The sequence below is a fragment of the Heteronotia binoei genome, chromosome 2 (genome assembly GCF_032191835.1).
Source record: "Heteronotia binoei isolate CCM8104 ecotype False Entrance Well chromosome 2, APGP_CSIRO_Hbin_v1, whole genome shotgun sequence".
Classification (NCBI taxonomy): Eukaryota; Metazoa; Chordata; class Lepidosauria; order Squamata; family Gekkonidae; genus Heteronotia; species Heteronotia binoei.
In genome coordinates, this window is record NC_083224.1 from 33,278,500 (window position 1) to 33,299,511 (window position 21,012).

Here is a 21,012-nt window from a genome sequence, read left to right on the forward strand (position 1 = left end):
AGCTGTGGTTACAGCTGATGTCGCCCGCCAAGCCCAACGTTGGCGACAGGTCGGACAGTGGTCACTTGGTTAGCAGGCACTCAATGGCGTCTGGTCCCCGCTCAACGGCGGGGCAGCCGGTTCAACCCCGGTTGGTCTGTTGGGATTTCTCGTCCCCAGGTGGCTGTAGCAGGAAACCGTGCAAATATAGGCACGAGTGCCCACTGTGTGCAGGCGCCCATTCCTTGTCCGCCTGCAGTAAGACGAAGCCCCGAGCGGGGGGCAAGCGGGCTGCAGGGGGTACAGGAGCACATGCCACTGGTAAAGGGCCCCAGCCCCATCAAAGTGACGGTCCTTAAGGAGTTGCTAGCCGGTTACCCACGTGAGAGCGACCGGGTGTATTTGTTGGACGGTTTTAGTTTTGGTTTCAGGATCCCGTTCCAGGGGCTTAGGGGCCCTTATATGTCCAGGAATTTACAGTCCATCCGTGGGATGGAACAGGTGGTTAGGGACAAAATTTTGAAGGAGTGTCGGGAGGGCAGAGTCTTGGGTCCGTTTGACTCTCCCCCGGTACCCAATTTACGGGTATCCCCTTTGGGGGTGGTGCCCAAGAAGGCCCCCGGGGAGTATCGCTTGATCCATCACCTGTCCTACCCAAAAGGCGGGTCGGTGAATGATTTCATCCCCGACTCCCTGTGTACAGTAAGATACACCTCCTTCGACCAGGCAGTCAAGATCGTGCGGAGTTGTGGTTTGGGGGCCGAAATGGCGAAGTGCGACATTAAGTCGGCATTTCGCCTGTTACCGGTCCACCCGCGCGATTTTGAGCTCCTGGGTTTTGCCTTCGAAGGTAAGTTCTATTTGGACCGGGCCCTGCCTATGGGTTGCGCTATATCTTGTTCGGCGTTTGAACGTTTTAGTTCGTTCTTGGAGTGGGCCCTCCGTGTGCGGGCGGGGGCCGCCACGACGGTCCATTATTTAGATGATTTTTTGTTCGTGGGCCGCCATGGGTCGGGACGGTGTGCCCATTTGCTCCAATCCTTCTTGGACCTGGCAGCGGAGCTGGGCGTCCCGCTAGCCCATGAGAAGACTGAGGGCCCAGTAACTACGTTGACGTTTTTGGGCATTGAGTTGGATTCCGTCCGACAGGCTTCCAGGTTGCCTGCGGAAAAAATTTCCAAGTTGAGGCAAATGCTGACGATGGCCCGGGGCCGACGAAAGCTTTCGTTATTGGAGCTCCAGCAGTTGGCCGGGCACCTGAATTTCGCCTGCAAGGTCGTGGCACCGGGGAGAGCTTTTTTGCGGCGCTTATGTGATGCCATGTCAGGCTTGCGCATGCCCCACCACCGAGTTAGGGTTACCTCGGGCATGCGACAGGACCTAGAGGTGTGGGAGGAATTCCTGGCCAATTTTAACGGCGTGTCCTTTTGGCGGGACGAGCTGAAGCTGGAGGCCGAGCTTCAGGTAACATCCGATGCCGCTGGTTCCATTGGTTTTGGCGTTTATTTTCGGGGGCACTGGTGTGCCGAGGATTGGCCAGCGGAATGGTTGACCAGTGACCTCTGCCGCAATTTAACTTTTCTGGAATTTTTTCCAATAGTTGTGGCCTTACAGTTGTGGGGACCAGCTTTGGCCAACCGCGTTGTCCACTTCTGGTGTGACAACCTGTCGGTCGTCCACGTAATCAACACGTTGACCTCCAAGTCGCCTCCGGTCATGCGTTTGGTCAGGGCGTTTGTACTGACTTGTTTACGGTTAAATGTTCTGTTTCTTGCCAAGCACGTGCCCGGCGCGTGCAATGGAGTTGCGGATGCCCTGTCTCGTCGGCAGATGGAGCGATTCCGCCTTCTTGCACCAGAGGCCGATCTCCAGCCGGTTCGGATGCCTCCAGAGATGTGGCGGCTTGGAGACGCAAGCCAATCGGGCGATGATGCTGGCATTGGCGCCTTCTACCCGGAAGGCCTACGAGCATTCTGTTGACCAGTTCCGGTGCTTTAGGGAGCAGGTGGGGTTGGCCAATCGGTGGCCAGTACCAGTCACTCACCTTATGCAGTTTTGTGTTCACCTAAAAGGTAAGGGGCTGGTCGTCAAGACTATCCGGGCCAAGCTGGCAGCTCTTGCGTTTACTGCAAAGATCAAGGGTTTATCGGACAAGTCTGATGATTTCAGGCTGCGCAAGATGTTGGAGGGATGGGCCCGTGAGCAAGGGCCCCGGCAGGATACCCGCCAACCTTTGTCTCCTGCTGTCCTTAAGGGTTTGCGGGCGGTTTGGCCCACAGTTTGTTCTTCCAGTTTTGAAGCCGCACTTTTTCAGGCGGCGGCGATGACCGCGTTTTTCGGGGCTCTCAGAGTGAGCGAGCTGGTGGCCAGCTCGCGGAAGGATCACTCTGAGAGGGCCCTCCAGTCAAGGGACGTGAAGACCCAGGGGGACCAGGCTGTACTTGTAATACGTAGGTCTAAAACAGACCAGAAACAGCAAGGCGCTAGGATCACCTTAGGCCCATGCCACGACAGGGATATCTGTCCTGTGGCGGCCTTGAAGGAATACATTGCTGTTCGCGGTGACGACGCCGGCCCTTTTTTCCGGCACAGCGATGGGTCGCCCTTGACCAAATTCCAGTTTTGGTCCATCACTAGTCGGGCTTTAGATAAACTTGGCCTTGGTGGGGCGCAATTTGGGACCCATTCTTTTCGTATTGGGGCCGCTTCCACGGCTGCGGCTATGGGGTATCCGGGGCCGGCCATTCAGAGAGTGGGTCGGTGGAGGTCCTTGGCATATAAAGGATATGTGCGCCCCATTTCCCATTGAGGGAGTTGGTTATGATGTTCACGTGTTAATTTGTTCTGTTTCAGGTGCTGTGGTTCGGGACGAGAGAGCAAGGATCTTGATCACCGGCCACAGCATGATATTTTGGGCTGCCAGTTACGCTCGACGATCGCCCTTCGGTTCCCAGCTGGGCCTCAGTGAGCTGGCAGTAGTTGAATGGCAGGGGCGGCGTGGCCTACGGTGGGACGGCCTCTTGCCACTACTTTTCCAGGGGAGGAACGGTCCTCCGCCTCGGATTCTGGTGATCCATCTCGGGGGTAATGATCTGGGCCTGGTACAGGGGAGGGCCCTGTCACACCAGGCGATCAAGGACCTCCAGGTGATTCGGAGCAGGTGGCCCGGGGTGCTGATCATCTGGTCCGCCATCCTTCCTCGTCGGGTGTGGCGAGCGGCCTTGAACCCCGCCGGGGTGGAGAGGGCTCGGCGCAAGGCCAATCGAGCGGTCCGTAGGGCGCTCGCTGGGGGCCTGGGTATTTACCTACCACACCCGGGAATCAGGTCGTATAAGGCGGACCAGTATCGGCGGGACGGAGTTCACCTGTCCGAGGCAGGCAACAGGGCCTTTTTGATCGACCTACAGCTGGGGCTGCGACTGGCTTTAGGCCAGTCGGTGGGCCCAATTGCCGAAGCAGAGGCTTGGCATTGTGGTGGCGGGAATTGATTTCAGATTTGTTCGGTGGGCACCCACGGCTTTCCCGTTTAAGGGAAGTGGCGGGGAGGGATGGCAGCTGGGTTTGACGGCCCTCTGCTGTTTTTGCCCGCCATCGGGTCACCCCCATTTGGCTAACCGTCCTGGTCGGGCGGCGACGCCACTGGGGGTGGACACCCGGCCGCCGCCGGCCTGGCAGCAGCTAGTTTTACCCGGCTGCTGCTGGGGGCTGGGTGGCTCGCCCCACCTGGACCGGGAAGGGTGCGGATTCCCTTCGCCGGTCCAGTTAGTTGTTAGGTTGCCCCAGGCTGTTGGTCAATAAAGTTGCCCTGTTTTAAACCCATTCAGTGTGTTGGCTCGTTCTTCCGACTGGGGGGGCAATCCGGCCCCTTCCCGCCCGCGCCGACTTCAGGCGGCTATAGGGCGGGGGCCGTTTTTGCCTCCCCGGAAGGAGAGAGGCAATGGCCGGCACATACGGGGAGCGTTGGGGGCGTGGTTTGTTGGGGCTTTATCAGCCCGACCACGCCCGCGGCCACGCAGTTCTGCTGGCTGTTTTGGCCCACCCTCCCACCCGGCAATAGTACAGGCTCCTCCGGTCGCCGTTTTATCGGGGCCAGGTAGGAATTTTTTCAGCTCAACTGATTGGCACGTGTTGGGTTGTTTTTCGCCTACCTTGTACTGTTGCATCGAGGTTGGGTTTTTCCCTTCTTTGGTAACTTTACGGGGCGGGAATTGATTTCAGATTTGTTCGGTGGGCACCCACGGCTTTCCCGTTTAAGGGAAGTGGCGGGGAGGGATGGCAGCTGGGTTTGACGGCCCTCTGCTGTTTTTGCCCGCCATCGGGTCACCCCCATTTGGCTAACCGTCCTGGTCGGGCGGCGACGCCACTGGGGGTGGACACCCGGCCGCCGCCGGCCTGGCAGCAGCTAGTTTTACCCGGCTGCTGCTGGGGGCTGGGTGGCTCGCCCCACCTGGACCGGGAAGGGTGCGGATTCCCTTCGCCGGTCCAGTTAGTTGTTAGGTTGCCCCAGGCTGTTGGTCAATAAAGTTGCCCTGTTTTAAACCCATTCAGTGTGTTGGCTCGTTCTTCCGACTGGGGGGGCAAACCATGACCATTCCACATCCCAGGTCCTTGCTGTCACTCACAGAGATATTGCCAGACAGAGTACCCACTCCCCTTTAATGATTGCCCCTTGCTCAGACACTGCACACAGCTATTGGGGTAGAAGACTCAGACATGGTCCATTCACATGCAACCACCATTTATTCATATCCTGATATAGATATTTATATAGAGCTTGAGATCTTAGCTTGTGTGTGTGTGTGTGTGTTTCTTTCCCTGAAACAACCAGCCTACAGGGTTAAACAAACAAGGGGGTAATTTTTATTTCTAGTTCGAACTGTAACATTCAAGTAGATCACATAGAGGTTACAAAGTTTCTTTTCAATTGAATTTTGAACTGTTGCACCATTCCAACCTTTGTGATTCTTCATTACAAACAACCTTTTCAGTCGGTTTTAAATTTATTTTCCCCATAGCTTCACTTAGCCAGACTCATACACAGCTGAACTAACTGCTGTTTTCAACTGTGTGTCTTACTAACATTCAAAAATGTGAGGCAGGATTTCCCTTTGCAGAGGCCATGCTGATTTTCCCTCAGCAGGCTTTGTTCTTCTGTGTGACTAATAATTCTATATTTGATTGCAGTTTCAACTAAATGCCTGGTGCGGATGTTAGGCTAACTGGCATGTAATTTCCTGGTTCCCCTGTGGACACCTCCTTTAAAAAAAATGCTACTCTTCAGTCCTCCGGTACAGCTACTGATTTTAGTGATGTTACATATACTAGTTAATAGGTCAATGATTTAACATTTCAGTTCCCTAGCAACCCTCAGGTATATGTCATCAGGACGTGGAGACTTTACTGGTTTTTAATTTGTACAATAAGTCTAGAACTTCATCTCTCATCATCTCAATTTGACTCAGTTCTTGACTCCCTTCCTTAAAATAGTACCCATGGCCAGGGAACACGTCCCACACTGAACACATATGCAAAGAATTCACTGAGCTTCTCTCCCCATCTTCCTTTAGCAATCCCTTTGATTCCTTAGCCACCCAAAGACCCAACTGTGTTTCTGGTCAGTTTCATGCTTTGGATATAATTACATAAATGGATTTTTGTTTTTTCTTGATGCTAGTGATTCCTACACTTCTTTTTTCCAGACCTTGTGGTTTGGAAACCAGATTGGTGTAGTGCTTAAGTGTGTGGACTCTTATCTGGGAGAACTGGGTTTGATTCCCACTTCTTCACTTGCAGCTGCTGGAATGGCCTTGGGTCACCCATAGCTCTCGGAGGAGTTGTCCTTGAAAGGACAGCTGCTGTGAGAGTTCTCTCAGCCTCACCTTCCTCACAAGGTGTCTGTTGTGCATGGAGGGGGAGGTAAAGGATATTGTGACTGCTCTGAGACTCTCAGAGTATAGGGCAGGATATAAATCCAATATCTTCTTCTGTTCAGGCCTTCCACTTTTGAAACGAAGCCTTTTTGCCTTCTGTGGCTTCCTTGACTTGGGTTGTTAACCACGCAGGCATTCTTTTAGACTTGGCAGTACCTTTTCAAACATGTAGAATGGATTCTATCTGGGCTTCAATTAATGTGGTCTTAACTTCCAAGCATTCTCTGAAAGAACACTAAAAGAAGAGTAAACAAGGATGGTCTCAACTCCCTGTGCAGTCTAGAAATGAGAAGGGGGGATGAATAGTTTCTGGAGTCCAAGAGTCAAAACCACAAAACCTTCTTCAAGCAGCATGTTAGGAAATCTTACAAATAGTTCTGCAATCAGAAAAGTGTTTAATCTAGCCAAAGATAAGCAAGATAAACGGGAATGGTAGAAAACAGAGGCATCTGCTGCAAGTGAGAGGGACTGAGGTTAAAAACCCCAAAGCAAGAGGTGAATAAATACAATTAACATCAGATGTAAGAGATAACCAATCTTGAATCTTAAGACTGTTTCTTATTAGCCCAAAGTGCTCAATTAAATCCCAGAGCAAGTCTCTGGGGAGTGGAAAATCCCATTGCCCCCCCAGTCAGAATAAAGAGGCTGATGCAGTGTTGGATGAAAACCGGGCCGCTTTATTAAACATAACTTGAATGAGCTGGAATACCAAGAGGTCTAGGTCTAACAGGACAAGCCCTGGGGTCAAACCCAGGACCCCGCCTTGTCCTGGGAGGGCAAGCCACCCTGCCCCCAGCACAAGCCCAATATCATCTGGGTGGTGCCGAGCAGCCGGGCCCAAACTCCACGTCCACCAAGGCTGGCATCCAACCCACTGGAAGGATCTGCCCTTGTGAGGCTTTTTCGTGATCTGCACTCCCAGCATCGAGTCGTAAAGCCCATCTGCAGTTCGTACAGACCACCCGCACCAACTGGTGCAGAGCCATAGGTGCTCCCCTAAAATACTGTAGCCAATACCTCATCCTGCCACTGCCACTGCCAATGCCAAGCCTCTGCTTAGGCATTCGCGCCCACCGGGCGGCCCAGAGCCAACCGCAAACCCCTCCTTAGCTTGTCCAAAAAGGCCCGGTTTCCCAGTTCAGATAAATGAACCCCATCCGGCCTATACAGGTCGGCATTCTCAACCCATATTGCCGGATGAGGGAGGAATATGCCCAAGGCCCCTTCGATGGCCTTTTGCAAGGCCCAATTGGCCTTGCACCTGGCACGTTCAATTCCCCCAGGATACAGGGCAGACCGCCAGACCCTACGTGGCAATATTGCCGACCAAACCAAAAGGACCCCCGGCCATCTCCGCTTGATGGCTTGCAGATCCTCCTGTCCTTGCAAGGAAAGGGCCTTCCCCTTCATAAAGCCAAGGTCGTTACCACCCAGGTGAATGACCAGGATGTCCGGAGGAGGTGCCCTCCTCCCATGGAACAGCAGCGGCATGATGCCTGGCCAACGCAGGCCACGGCAACCAAGCCACTCCACTGTTACCCACTCGCTGAGACCTAGCTGTGTACCAATTGGAGATCTCCTAGCATGGTGGGCTGCCCACAACACCATACTGTGCCCGCAGATGAGGATGTGATGCCTCGCACTACAAGCCACAGCACCTGAAAAAAAGAAAAAAGGTCACATCCTGGAAATAACATGCCAATGGGCAACAACTGCTAATACATCCCCCGAAACTTATTTAAGCCAATTTATGATTTATAAGCTAATGACAGCCACCGGCCCATCCGCTGTATAGCAGGGGTGGTGTAACCCATTGCAGCTGCCGTAGATGCAGCTCCAATTCGGAATGAATGGGTCCCAAATTTGACACCCCCCAAACCCAACTCAGCCAGGGCTCTACCGGTCACTGCCCAAAATTGATACTTTTTGAGGGGAGGGCCTTCCTGGTGATGAAACAAAGGGCCATCACCCTCACCCCTGAGCGCAATGTATTGCTCCAAAGCTTTGACTGGGCATAGCTCTGCTGCCACACATTGGCCGATCAGAATGACTGTCCCTTTCTGATGTTGGTTGGCTTTCGACCGCCAGACTGTCAGTTTAACTTGCCCCCCTACAAATTTTACGTCACCAGAGCGCAGAGCCTGGCCCAAATGATCTGCCTTCAACTGCAGCACCAGCTCACTGATCTGTAGCGCCCCGAAAAAAGTGACCAAGGAGGCCACGTGGAAAAGAGAGGCCTCAAATGAAGAGGAACACTCCTCAGGCCAAACCCTGTGAAGCCCCTGCAGCACTGAAGGCGATATTGGTTGCCAGGCATCTGCTCTGGGCCCCTGCTCTCTTGCCCAGCCCTCCAGCATCTTCCTTACCCTAAAATCGCCGGTGCCCTCAGGAAAGCCGATAGATGTTGTTTACCTTGACTTCCAGAAAGCTTTTGATAAAGTTCCTCATCAAAGGCTCCTTAGAAGCTTGAGAGTCATGGAGTAAAAGGACAGGTCCTCTTGTGGATCAAAAACTGGCTGAGTAATAGGAAGCAGAGAGTGAGTATAAATGGGCAGTCTTCGCAGTGGAGGACGGTAAGCAGTGGGGTGCCGCAGGGCTCGGTACTGGGTCCCATGCTCTTTAACTTGTTCATAAATGATTTAGAGTTGGGAGTGAGCAGTGAAGTGGTCAAGTTTGCGGATGACAATAACTTGTTCAGGGTGGTGAGAACCAGAGAGGATTGTGAGGCACTCCAAAGGGATCTGTTGAGGCTGGGTGAGTGGGCGTCAGCATGGCAGATGCGGTTAAATGTGGCAAAGTGCAAAATAATGCACATTGGGGCCAAGAATCCCAGCTACAAATACAAGTTGATGGGATGTGAACTGGCAGAGACTGACCAAGAAAGAGATCTTGGGGTCATGGTAGATAACTCACTGAAAATATCAAGACATTGTGCATTTGCAATAAAAAAGGCCAATGCCATGCTGGGAATTATTAGGAAGGGAATGGAAAACAAATCAGCCAGTATCATAATGCCCCGGTATAAATCAATGGTGCGGTCTCATTTGGAGTACTGTGTGCAGTTCTGGTCGCCGCACCACAAAAAGGATATTATAGCATTGGAGAAAGTCCAGGAAAGGGCAACTAGAATGATTAAAGGGCTGGAACACTTTCCCTATGAAGAAAGGTTGAAACGCTTGGGACTCTTTTGCTTGGAGAAACGTCGACTGTGGGGTGATATGATAGAGGTTTACAAGATAATGCATGGGATGGAGAAAGTAGAGAAAGAAGTACTTTTCTCCCTTTCTCACAATACAAGAACTCGTGGGCATTCGATGAAATTGCTGAGCAGTCAGGTTAAAACGGATAAAAGGAAGTACTTCTTCACCCAAAGGGTGATTAACATGTGGAATTCACTGCCACAAAAGGTGGTGGCGGCCACAAGCATAGCCACCTTCAATAGGGGTTTAGATAAAAATATGGAGCAGAGGTCCGTCAGTGGCTATTAGCCACAGTGTGTGTGTATATATATATAAAAAAAATTTGGCCACTGTGTGACACAGAGTGTTGGACTGGATGGGCCATTGGCCTGATCCAACATTGCTTCTCTTATGTTCTTAAAGCCCTGTGCTTTACTAACAAAAGCCAGCGCAGCCAATTGACCCCTAATGGATTTTATCCCTAACCCCCTTTCCTTCTGGTAGACACAAAATTGAATAATGTGAGTCACCTGTACTGGCCAGCTGTCCGGAAGCCCAGCCGCCCTCCTAAAAGCCCAGAACTGTAACTCTGCCCTTGCATAGGCTTTCCGGGTACTAGGTGCAAGAGCTAGTAGAATTGCCCTACTGGCTTCTGCCTCCCAAGCTGCCAAAGCTCCAGTGGCATTTGTGCTGGTCACAGGTCCACTTCTGGAGCAAGCATGCAAAAACGCTCCATCTGTTGGCGAGATAGAGTGTCCGCCACCCCATTACAAGCTCCCAGAACATGCTGGGCAAGAAATAGGATATTCAGCCGGAGGCAACACAATGTAAAAGATCTCACCAAGTTTGTTACCACAGCTGATTTTGATGACAAAGAATTGATAACATGTACAACGACCATGTTATCATACCAGAAATGCACTGTATGGTTGGCCAACTGATCTCCCCAAAGCCAGACAGCTACCACGATGGGAAAAAACTCCAAAAAGGTTAAGTCCCAACATAACCCACTGTCCAACCACGCTGCGGGCCATTGCTCCACGCACCAATGCCCCCTAAAATATACTCCAAAAACGGTAGCCCCCACCGCATCCGAAGATATCTGGAGCTCCGCTTCTACCTTCAAGTCTTCACGCCAAAATGAAATTCCATTGAAGGAATTCAAAAATTTCTCCCATACTTCCAAGTCCATACACATACCAGCAGTCATTCACACTCTGTGGTAAGGAAGCCTCAGGGACCCCATGGTGTCACATAGGCGCCACAAAAAGGCCCTCCCCAGGGCTACAACTTTGCACGCAAAGTTGAGATGCCCCACCAGCTGCTGAAGCTCCAACAGTGACACCTTGAGCTGCTGTTTAAGATAAGCCAATCTGACCCTAAAGTCCGCCACTTTGTCAGCCGGCAGCCTTGAGGTTTGCTGCGTGGTGTCCAACTCGATAACTAAAAAAGTAAGAACTGAACTGGGGCCCTCTGTCTTCTCATGAGCCAATGGCACCCCAAGTTCCTGAACAAGGTCCTCGAATGAACACAATAATCTAGCACATTGTCCAAACCTGACGGGACCCACGAACAGGTAGTCGTCCAGGTAATGAATGGTGTCGCTCGACCCCGACTTGGCCCACAGCGCCCATTCCATAAAAGAATTAAACTTTTCAAAAGCGGCACAGGACACTGAACAGCCCATGGGCAGGGCCCTGTCCATGTAGAACTTCCCCTCAAATGCAAAACCCAGTAAATCAAAGTCCTCTGGGTGTACTGGCAGAAGACAAAATGCTGACTTAATGTTGCATTTTGCCATTTCAGCCCCTAAACCGCAACCCTGAACCGCTTTGATCGCTTGGTCAAAGGAGGTGTAGCTGATGGAACAAAGAACTTCCGGAATGGCATCATTCACTGATCCAACCTTGGGGTAAGACAGATGATGTATTAGACGGTATTCCCCTGGCCCTTTCTTAGGCACCACTCCTAAGTGGGATACCTGTAATGTGGGTATTGGCGGGGTCTCAAATGGGCCAATGACCCTCCCTTCCAAGCATTCCTTGGCTATTTTTGCCCTGACCACATGTTCCATCCCTATCACCGAGCGCAGATTAGGGGCCAAACAAGGGACCCTAGGTCCCTGATACAGAATCCTAAATCCATGAGTAAAACCATCCATCAGATAATCCCTATCGACTGTCAGGGGGTAACTAGCCAACAGCCTCCTAAGTACATTCAGACAAATGGGACTGGGTCCCTTTTCCAGGCAGCTGTTGGCTACACGCCCCCTCCCCCCCGGGGCACTTGGGGCCAGCCTTCATTTTTGTTTTACTGCAGGCTGTAAAGGCGTGAGGCCCCCCGCACAGCGGGCACTCATGTTTGAATTTGCAGGCCTTCCTGGAACACAGGCCCTTGGACACAAATTCCCAGCAGAGAAGCCGGGGTTGAACCGACTGGCCCGCCACACTGCGGGCACCTGTGCTGTTCTGTTGTTTATGTACCAGGTGCCCACTATCGGCCCTGTCCCCTGTATTGGGCTTCGCAGGGGACATCAACTGGAGCCAAAGCTGCTGGTTGATTTGATCCCAAGGGAGCCCCGGATTGACTGCAGCCCTCATCCTAAAGGCCTCATCATATTGCAACCACGCTGCACCAACAAAATCCGTATACGCACGGTGCACTATGTCACAATAGTGAAACAACGCCCCGGCCCGTAAAGGCTGTGCCCTTGCTATGACCCCCGCATAGATCAAGAAACCCGGCAACCAGTTGGACCAAGTTCTATCCACCTTATGACGTTTCAGCTTCTCTTTCTCCTTATCATCGAGCTCCTCCTTATCTTTCTTTTCGAGCTCTCTAAAGAGAAGACTGAACACATCCACATATTCGCCCCTCAAGATCTTATCCCGAGTTGCAACTGTCAAATGATCCCCCAATGGCAGTGCAGTGTCGCCGTATGGTAGGACATGGAAGGGGATGGACCCATAAGGATTAGGAGGATAATGCCAGGTACCCCACTGATAACCAGGCCACCCACCTTGCTGGGACAACTGGTGCTGTCCCCACCAGGGCAGTACTCCCGGCATCGCCGTAGAAGCAGCGGTGCCTTGTGACGAAGTCGTGGCCACCCCTTGCTCAGAGGGCTGTGAAACAGGCCCAACAAAATCATGGTACTGAGGTGCTGCACAGCGCGTGCCCCAAGCCCAGGAGGGTCCGGCCTGTGCCTGCTGCCCCAAAGGCCCCGACTGTCTTGGCGGTGCCACTACTGGACCTGCTAAGCCCTGAGGGGTGCTAGGCTGGACCATGCCCCACGGCCAGCTTGGCAACTGGGGTTGTGTTGGGGACTTACCCATTAACCGGGGCTGGCTGCACTACTTTCCCCACCATTCCATGGGTGCCGAGCTCCCTGCTGCATACCACCTCTGTATCCGCATCATCCTCCTGGTCAGGCTCCTGCCGCATGTCTGCACCGAGTCCGACCGTCACACCCTGCAAAGCAGAAAGGCGAGCCAGAACCTCTTTTTCAAAAGTCAACCTGGAAGACCACCCGGATGCCCGGCAATGCCTCTCCCATGTAGGGGCCCCAGCCGCGCCCCTCTGCTGCTCCAGCGCATCCAGTTGCCCCATAAGAGCCTGCCTAAGTTGGGCCTCTTCGCCCAAGTCACCGGGGGAACTGGGTTGCTGAGCTCGCTTCTTTGTGGGCTGCTTCCCCGCCCAAACAAGGAACACCCCCCCCAGATGAGTCCTAGTAACCAACTCCCCCCAAAACAGGGGCTCGGCCCCCTAAGAAAATGGGTGGGTGCACCTTGCATCTGCTTTCTTCCTGTAATAACTCCCAGAAGAGGAGAGGGAGAGGTGGGCGGGTGAAACACCGGGGGGGGGGGAGAAAGCCCAGCACCCCGTGGCTGCCTATACCTTCGCAATGCAATGAAAGAAAGGAAGGAGGGGCACTCAAGCCCAACTCCTTCCCTAACCCCCCCCCCCTGACCCAACAAAAAAACCCCCGGAGGCCAACCCCCACTGCCCAGGGTGGGTACAGGACGACAGAGCAAACACTCCCGAAGTTGAATGCGCCGCGCTGCCACTCACCCCACGCCTGCTGACTAAAAGTAAAAATCAGCGCTCCCATGCTCCAGCCTTCGCCTCAGCTCCGAACAATGCAGCTCTGCTTCCCGAGAGCCAAAACGAGCTGCGTTGCTCGAGGCGGGGCTGGGGCTTTATAGCCCTGACGCCACGCCCCTTAGCTTCCCGTATGTTAGGGAGCTGACGCCAGCCTTCCCTCCTTCCGGGAGGGCAAACACGGCCCCCAGCCTGAAAGCAGCGTTGCCGTTCAGCTGGGAGGGGGCCGACTAGCTTTAATTTTTGCATTTACCTTCAGCTGGGAGGGGGCCGACTAGCTTTAATTTTTGCATTTACCTTCTGGCTCCAGTTACTCACAAAATGGTCAATCTAAAATGGTCAAACAGAGGAGGCAGAGAGTTTGCAAAAGACAAATTTAACTTGAACTTTATAGCAGCAGTCCAGGCCAAAATAACTCTTTACTTCTAGCCAGCTTCCAGTCAGAGAGTAGAGGAAGGTACATAGCACCAGATCCCAAAAATTGCATGCAAAATCTATGAGTGGATGGCTAGTTCCAGACAGGCAGTAAAAGCTGCCCCAGGGATGGCTGGTGAGTGGATAAAAAAGTGCATCCAAACATGCACATCTGCCTCCCGGCCTGCTAGAGTTGCCAAGTCCCCCCTGCTCTAGCCATTTGGGAAGGGGAAATTCTATGGTACCTATTGTAACATAGAGTTTTCCCTCCCAGATGGCTTGAGCAGTCGGGAAAACCATAGAGTTTTCCTGGAAATGCCTAGGGTGGCCGCCGCACGTGTAGCACGATGCCATCACTTCCGGGTGACATCATGCCAATATCGTCAGGGGAGGTTCCCCCTGCTGGCCCAATGTGAGCCAGTAGGTTGGTAACCTCCTGGGCAGGGGAACCAGCCAGACCGGGAGCTTGGCAGCCCTAAGTCCTGCCCCTGCCCTCACCATGTTGTCACACGTGAGATGTTTGCATATAAGCCATTGAGAAATTTTCAGGCTGGACTTTGATCCATCTATCTCTTGTGTACAAGAAACTTCTGAGACTTTTACAGTGGAAATCAAGAAGCCCTAGAGTGTGACAGAGACTGGGACTGTGATTCTTCAGTGTGTTGTTAGCTATATGTGTACTTATTTGTATTGTGAATGAATGAGTATACCCAGGACTTTTTTTGTAGAAAAAGCCCAGCAGGAAATCATTTGCATATTAGGCCACCCCCCCTGATGTCACCTTTGTTTCACACAGGGCTCTTTTGTAGAAAAAGCCCATCAGGAACTCATTTGCATATTAGGCCACACCCCCTGATGCCAAGGCAGCCAGAACTGCATTCCTGTGCATTCCTGCTCAAAAAAAGCCCTGAGTATACTAGAGTTAAAGTAACATTGTGCACTGATTAGTGTTATAGTACACTGTGTTTTTGTTCAGTTTTGCTCAACCTCCAGGTGGTGACTGGAGATCTCCCAATATTATTTCCAGGTGACATAAACCAGGAGAAAATGGCCACTTTGAAAGGTGGACCCTATGGCATTATGTCCCAAATCCCACTTTCCCCAGGCTCCACCTTGAAAAACCCAGAGATGGCAACCCTAGCCTCACATGCTCACATGAAGCTGCCTTATACTGAATCAGACCCTTGGTCCATCAAGGTCAGTACAATCTACTTTGACAGGCAGTAGCATACTAGAGTCTCAGGTGAAGGTCTTTCATATCACCTCCTATCTACATTGCCTCCTACATAACTCTTGTCCTCCCATCTCCACCTTCCTCTTCTCTGATCCCTGGTTACCACAGCCACATCCTGTTTTAAAACACCTGGGCCTAGGGAACAAAGTTAGCGTTGAAGTATGAGCTTTCTTGTGAATCAAACTTTGTTGTTGGTCAAGGTGCCACTGGATTCTAACGTTCTACCACTTCAGACCAACATGGCTGCCCTCTTGGGCCTAGAGAGCCATTGGTCTCCCCTCCAGGATTTTTCATTGCCTCCACACTTTTTGAGCTTCTCTGGGGCAGACTGCCAAAGCTGCCCTGTTGCTGGGGCGATCCTGACTGCACCTTCCTTCCTCTGTTTCCACCTTGCTTCACCCAGGTGCACTTGGCAGCTGGGCTCAAGTATTTCTTCTGCCTTACTAGGCAGTTTGTTGCTGGATAGCCTGCCACAAGCTCACACACACACACACACACACTGTTATAAAAATTCTTTACCATCATGTCAGCTGCAAATTTTGGTAGTGATAACAGAGTGGCATATAAAACATTTATGCTGACTCAGTTGAAACGGCCAATTTGCTAAGTATCATATTTACTGCATGCTTTCTCTGTGTGACAAATGTGTAGATACTACGAGCACAAAAGCGCACCCAGATAATCGATGAGCAGCATGCCTGTGTGTTATTCACTGCCAATGAATATCAAGCATTTGTGCATTCACTGTATAAATCCTCATATCCATACTAGGCAGTGAATCCCTTCCTTGCACTGAAGCAATCATTTTGGGTGCCCTGTTCAATTCTAAATCTACTCTGTTTAGAAATGTTCTATATTGCTCACTAAGGAAGGAAGCACTACCAGTGCATATGAACACATGAAGCTGCCTTATACTGAATCAAACCCTTGGTCCATCAAAGTCAGTATGGTCTACCTAGACTGGCAGCAGCTCTCCAGTGTCTCAAGCAGAGGACATTCACGTCACTGTTCCCTATTTAACTGGAGATACTGGGGACCAGGGGTCGTTTTGTAGAAAAACAGGTGGTGGAGCTCATCCAGGGATTGTTAGGCAGCTGCAACTACTATTCAATGGACAAGGTAGGTAGGTGGGGAGGAGGAGAGGGGTTGTCAGAAAGGTTCAGGAGCTGTGCTCCTGTGATAAGAACATAAGAACATAAGAACATAAGAGAAGCCATGTTAGATCAGGCCAATGGCCCATCCAGTCCAACATTCTGTGTCACACAGCGGCCAAATATATATATATATATATATATATATATATATATATATATATATACACACACACACACACACACACTGTGGCTAATAGCCACTGATGGACCTCTGCTCCATATTTTTATCTAACCCCTTCTTGAAGGTGGCTATGCTTGTGGACGCCACCACCTCCTGTGGCAGTGAATTCCACATGTTAATCACCCTTTGGGTGAAGAAGTACTTCCTTTTATCCGTTTTAACCTGTCTGCTCAGCAATTTCATCGAATGCCCACGAGTTCTTGTATTGTGAGAAAGGGAGAAAAGTACTTCTTTCTCTACTTTCTCCATCCCATGCATTATCTTGTAAACTTCTATCATGTCACCCCTCAGTCGACGTTTCTCCAAGCTAAAGAGCCCTAAGCGTTTCAACCTTTCTTCATAGGGAAGGTGTTCCAGCCCTTTAATCATTTTAGTTGCCCTTTTCTGAACTTTCTCCAATGCTATAATATCCTTTTTGAGGTGCGGCGACCAGAACTGCACACAGTACTCCAAATGAGACCGCACCATCGATTTATACAGAGGCATTATGATACTGGCTGATTTGTTTTCAATTCCCTTCCTAATAATTCCCAGCATGGCGTTGGCCTTTTTTATTGCAAACGCACACTGTCTTGACATTTTCAGTGAATTATCTACCATGACCCCAAGATCTCTCTCTTGGTCTGTCTCTGCCAGTTCACACCCCATCAACTTGTATTTGTAGCTGGGATTCTTGGCCCCAATGTGCATTACTTTGCACTTGGCCACATTGAACCGCATCTGCCACATTGACGCCCACTCACCCAGCCTCAACAGATCCCTTTGGAGTTCCTCACAATCCTCTCTGGTTCTCACCACCCTGAACAATTTAGTGTCATCCGCAAATTTGGCCACTTCACTGCTCACTCCCAACTCTAAATCATTTATGAACAAGTTAAAGATCTCCTGCTGAATTAAAGGCCTGCTGGGGACTGAACCTGGGACCTTCTGCATGCAAAGCAGATGCTCTACCAGTGAATAACTAGCCCCTCTCCACCCACTAGTAATCGGAATACTGGTCCCGTTTCCTGCTCCATAAATTTAGCAATTTCTTCAGTTACAGCTTTGATATCAGCTAAGTGCCAGTGAGCGAATCAGAATCCACTCTATGGTTTCTATAATACGGTGTTTAATTTTTTTTTTTCAGATGGGAGTTTAGATTTAGCAGTTTGCTACACTAGAGTGTTATTGCCTTCAGCAAAAACTGCTGCAATGAGCCAATGATGAATTCTATTACAGATGTTATCAGTATGATGTTTATGTGAGGTGTACAGGATGGGTATAATTATTGTTCTCCTCTATAACAGCCATTCTAATCCAATAATTGTCATAATGAAGCTTCTCTATGAAGCTACAAACTGTTTCCAGGTGTACACCCCCCCCCCCCCCGCCAGCCAGATTAGTTGGTCCTATCCTTGTTCCTCCAGTCTTCACCTTGCACTACTCCATGATCTTTGACTTGGCACTTTTTCAACCAAATCCATACTTTGTTTGTGATCTTTGCATTTTTATTGCCTTTGCAATGTGGGAATAACAACACATCTTCCTCTATCTTTCACTGCAGTGAAAAATTCTCTCTTGTGTGTGTATACAACAGTTGTCTGCTCCATTTATCTTCACCTTGTGGCACTCAGCATGGGCTGCGATTGACTGGGAGGGGGTGTAGCCTAATATACAAAGGATTTCCTGCTACAAAAAAAGCCCTGACGTTGCCCACTTCAGCTTGGGAAATTGCTGGAGATTTGAGAGTGGTGCTGGGGGAAGGCAGAGTTCAGGAAGTGGGTGTGTGATGCCACAGACTCCACCTTCAAAGCTGTACTTTCTTCCAGGGGGCTGATCTATGTAGTCTGAGGATCACCTGTAATTCCAGGAGAACTTCGTTCCCCACCTGGGGACTGGCAAACTGAATAATTGCTGGGCTGTCACTAGATGGGTTGGATCCAGACCTATCTCACCCAATTTCTCCCCTTAGTATAATCCCTTTTCCACATAGCTTTTATTTATGCTTGTCCCATAATCCCCACCATAGCCTTTTTGTGGTCAAAGGGGACCCCCTTTTCAACAGAAGAAAATCTAGTTAGATCCAACCCATTAGCATTGTCATGGAAGGCTCAAAACCAAGTGACCTTTGAGATACTGGCAGAGTTGCTGTGGAAGGCTCCAGGCTTCCAAACCATGTGACCCTGGAGACACTGGCAGAGTTGCCAGGGATTGGTTCTGCTTGTTCCTTGCCACCAGCAGACCTGTAGGACAGTGCCCCAAGGGAACTTTCCCTGTCACCCCTGATGGCCAGTTCACCCCTGATGTTCTGTAAGAAAACTCTCACAAGAAGCCCAAGGAGACTGCTCTGTTTTGGACAAGGGGTGTGAAGCAAAGACTGAGACAGAATATTGTCTGATTCTTGGAGTTGTTGGCTCTCTGAGGAGAAAAATAAAAAGAGCACCATTTGAGAGAGATGTTTATCAAAATCTGGGCAGCTGCAGTTAGTCCCAAAGCATACAGAGAGGCAAAAAATTGATTGTGTTGAGAATAAAAAAAATTAGAAAATATTCTGTGATTTTGTGAACTTCCATTTTAAATAAGTAAAGCCTCTGAAGTGATGCCAGAAAAGTGGTACTGTTATCTTTGACAGGAAAAGCAAAATCTATAGGTTGTTTTAAAACATCCACAATCAAATATACTGTACATAGTGCTCATGTAGTTAACTGAGGAAGTGATTTAATGTGAATTGCTGCTTTCTCCATGATATGTACAAGAGAAGTGATGGGCTGCACAGCAGGGAAGTCTCAAGAATAACAAAGAGCCAACTGTATATCAGACCATTTTGAGAACTCTCTCAATTGTCCCATCTCTTAAACATTTTGTCTTACAAAAGGAAAGGCTCTTATGGCTGATTGTCATGATTGCTTAATGAATGGTTTGCAACCAGTCTAAATCATGAAAATTAGAGTGAGACCAAAATGAGTCTATCTTGAATACAAGTAGTAAATCTCCCTAACTCAAGTGTGGGGACTGAGGGATCTGACTGTGCCAAGGAAGACCCTGGACACAGGATATAATGACTTTGAACTGGATACAAACACCCCCTCCCCAAAAAAAGAGTTTTTGGCATAACTGATGCTTCACTGGATTACCTGCAGCAGCCTTCCTTCCTTCCTTCCTTCCTTCCTTCCTTCCTTCCTTCCTTCCTTCCTTCCTTCCTTCCTTCCTTCCTTCCTTCCTTCCTTCCTTCCTTCCTTCCTTCCTTCCTTTCCATATGACAAACATGAAAAAGAAGGGAAAATTGGGCAGTAGCTTATTTATCCCCCCCTTCTCAGTATTGGATTGGCAAAATAGCCAGGAAGAGCTCCAGTGGATTGTGAGGCCAGGATTAGACCCTAGTGGTGGTGGAAAGTGACATCAAGTCACAGCTGGCTTATGGTGACCCTCACGGGGTTTTCAGGGGAAGAGACAAACTGAGGTGGGTTCAGGTTGCTGTGCCTGCCTCTGCATAGCAACCTTGGACTTCCTTGGTGGTCCACACAAGTTTTAACCATGGCTAACTCTGCTTAGCATCCAAGATTTGACAAGAATGAACTATCTTGGACCATCCAAATAGACCCTTGTGGGGCTATTTTATTTGTATTAGCTTTTAATGAGTTGTGGGTCAGGTGCATGTTGGGGAGAGGGGACTTATTTGGGCTTTTGATTTATATTGCATATACAGATGAGTATGAACAGGTAAAATGGTGGTTCATGTTGATTCATGGTTTGTTTGATTGCATGAACCAAACCACATACATGAAACACCATTTTTCCCAAACTGGTTCATGGTTTGTTTGGTTTGGGACCTGGAAGAACAGCCCCTTCACAAGTTAGAGATGTTAAAGTAACAAGGAGTCTTTAGCAAGCTCTCCTCCATCTGCCCTCCAAGTTTGACAAAGATTGGATTTGGGGTGAGAAAGTTATAGCCCCCCAAAGCAGGTGCCCCCAGGAAAGCTCAGCTTCAGCTCTAGCTTAAAGTTCGGTTTCTGAAACCACAGCAAGGAACACCTTCCCATCTGGGAGAGGTGTTTAAAAAAATGTCCCACAGGGTGGAGGAGAAAGAAGTCCCTCAAAGCCACCCCTAAATCAGCCACACAGCAAACAATTCTTCTGCTTTTACGACAACTAACTCTCCTTCATTTCCATGCAAAATGAAAGCTGCTGAGTCAGGATGTGGTATTATACCGGTTTATAACCTGCTCCCATACAGGAGAATGGAAGCTCTGTAGTTGGCTCTAAGAGTTGCCAAGTTAAGTTATTGACAATTGCTTGGGCTGTTTCTAGAACTCTCCACAAGTCCCCCCCCCCCTCCGGTTGCCTAGGAATTGTTTGATTCAGTGCCAGGCTATCAGGAGAACAAACTGCAAAAACGAACCACCCAAACCTCCATGGGAAAAAGGCAATTCGTTTTGGGGTTCAGTAATGATGTGTCCAAATTAACCAGTTTGAAGTGAACCACAAACTGGCCTGGTTTGTGCTTGAACCATGGTTCATTTTTTGGTTCATGCCCATCCTTAAGTACCTTTTAAATTTGGTACAGAGTGTAAGCCATCTTGAGCCACAAAAGAGGATGTTTAAATAAATAATAACTCAAAGATTTCAGGTTTTCACGGCTGGTAACATCATTAGGGTTTGTAGAGTCTTTCGGGATCCCAGGAGACCATCCACACCAAATCCTGAGCCACACACAAATGTGGGTACAGCCTTCCTGCCCTACATAAAATCTGTCACCGACCGCATTGGCAAAATTCTCAAACGCCATAATGTTGACACAGTCTTCAAGCCCACACAACAGATCCGCCACATGCTGCGCTCGGCCAAAGATATGAGAGATCCA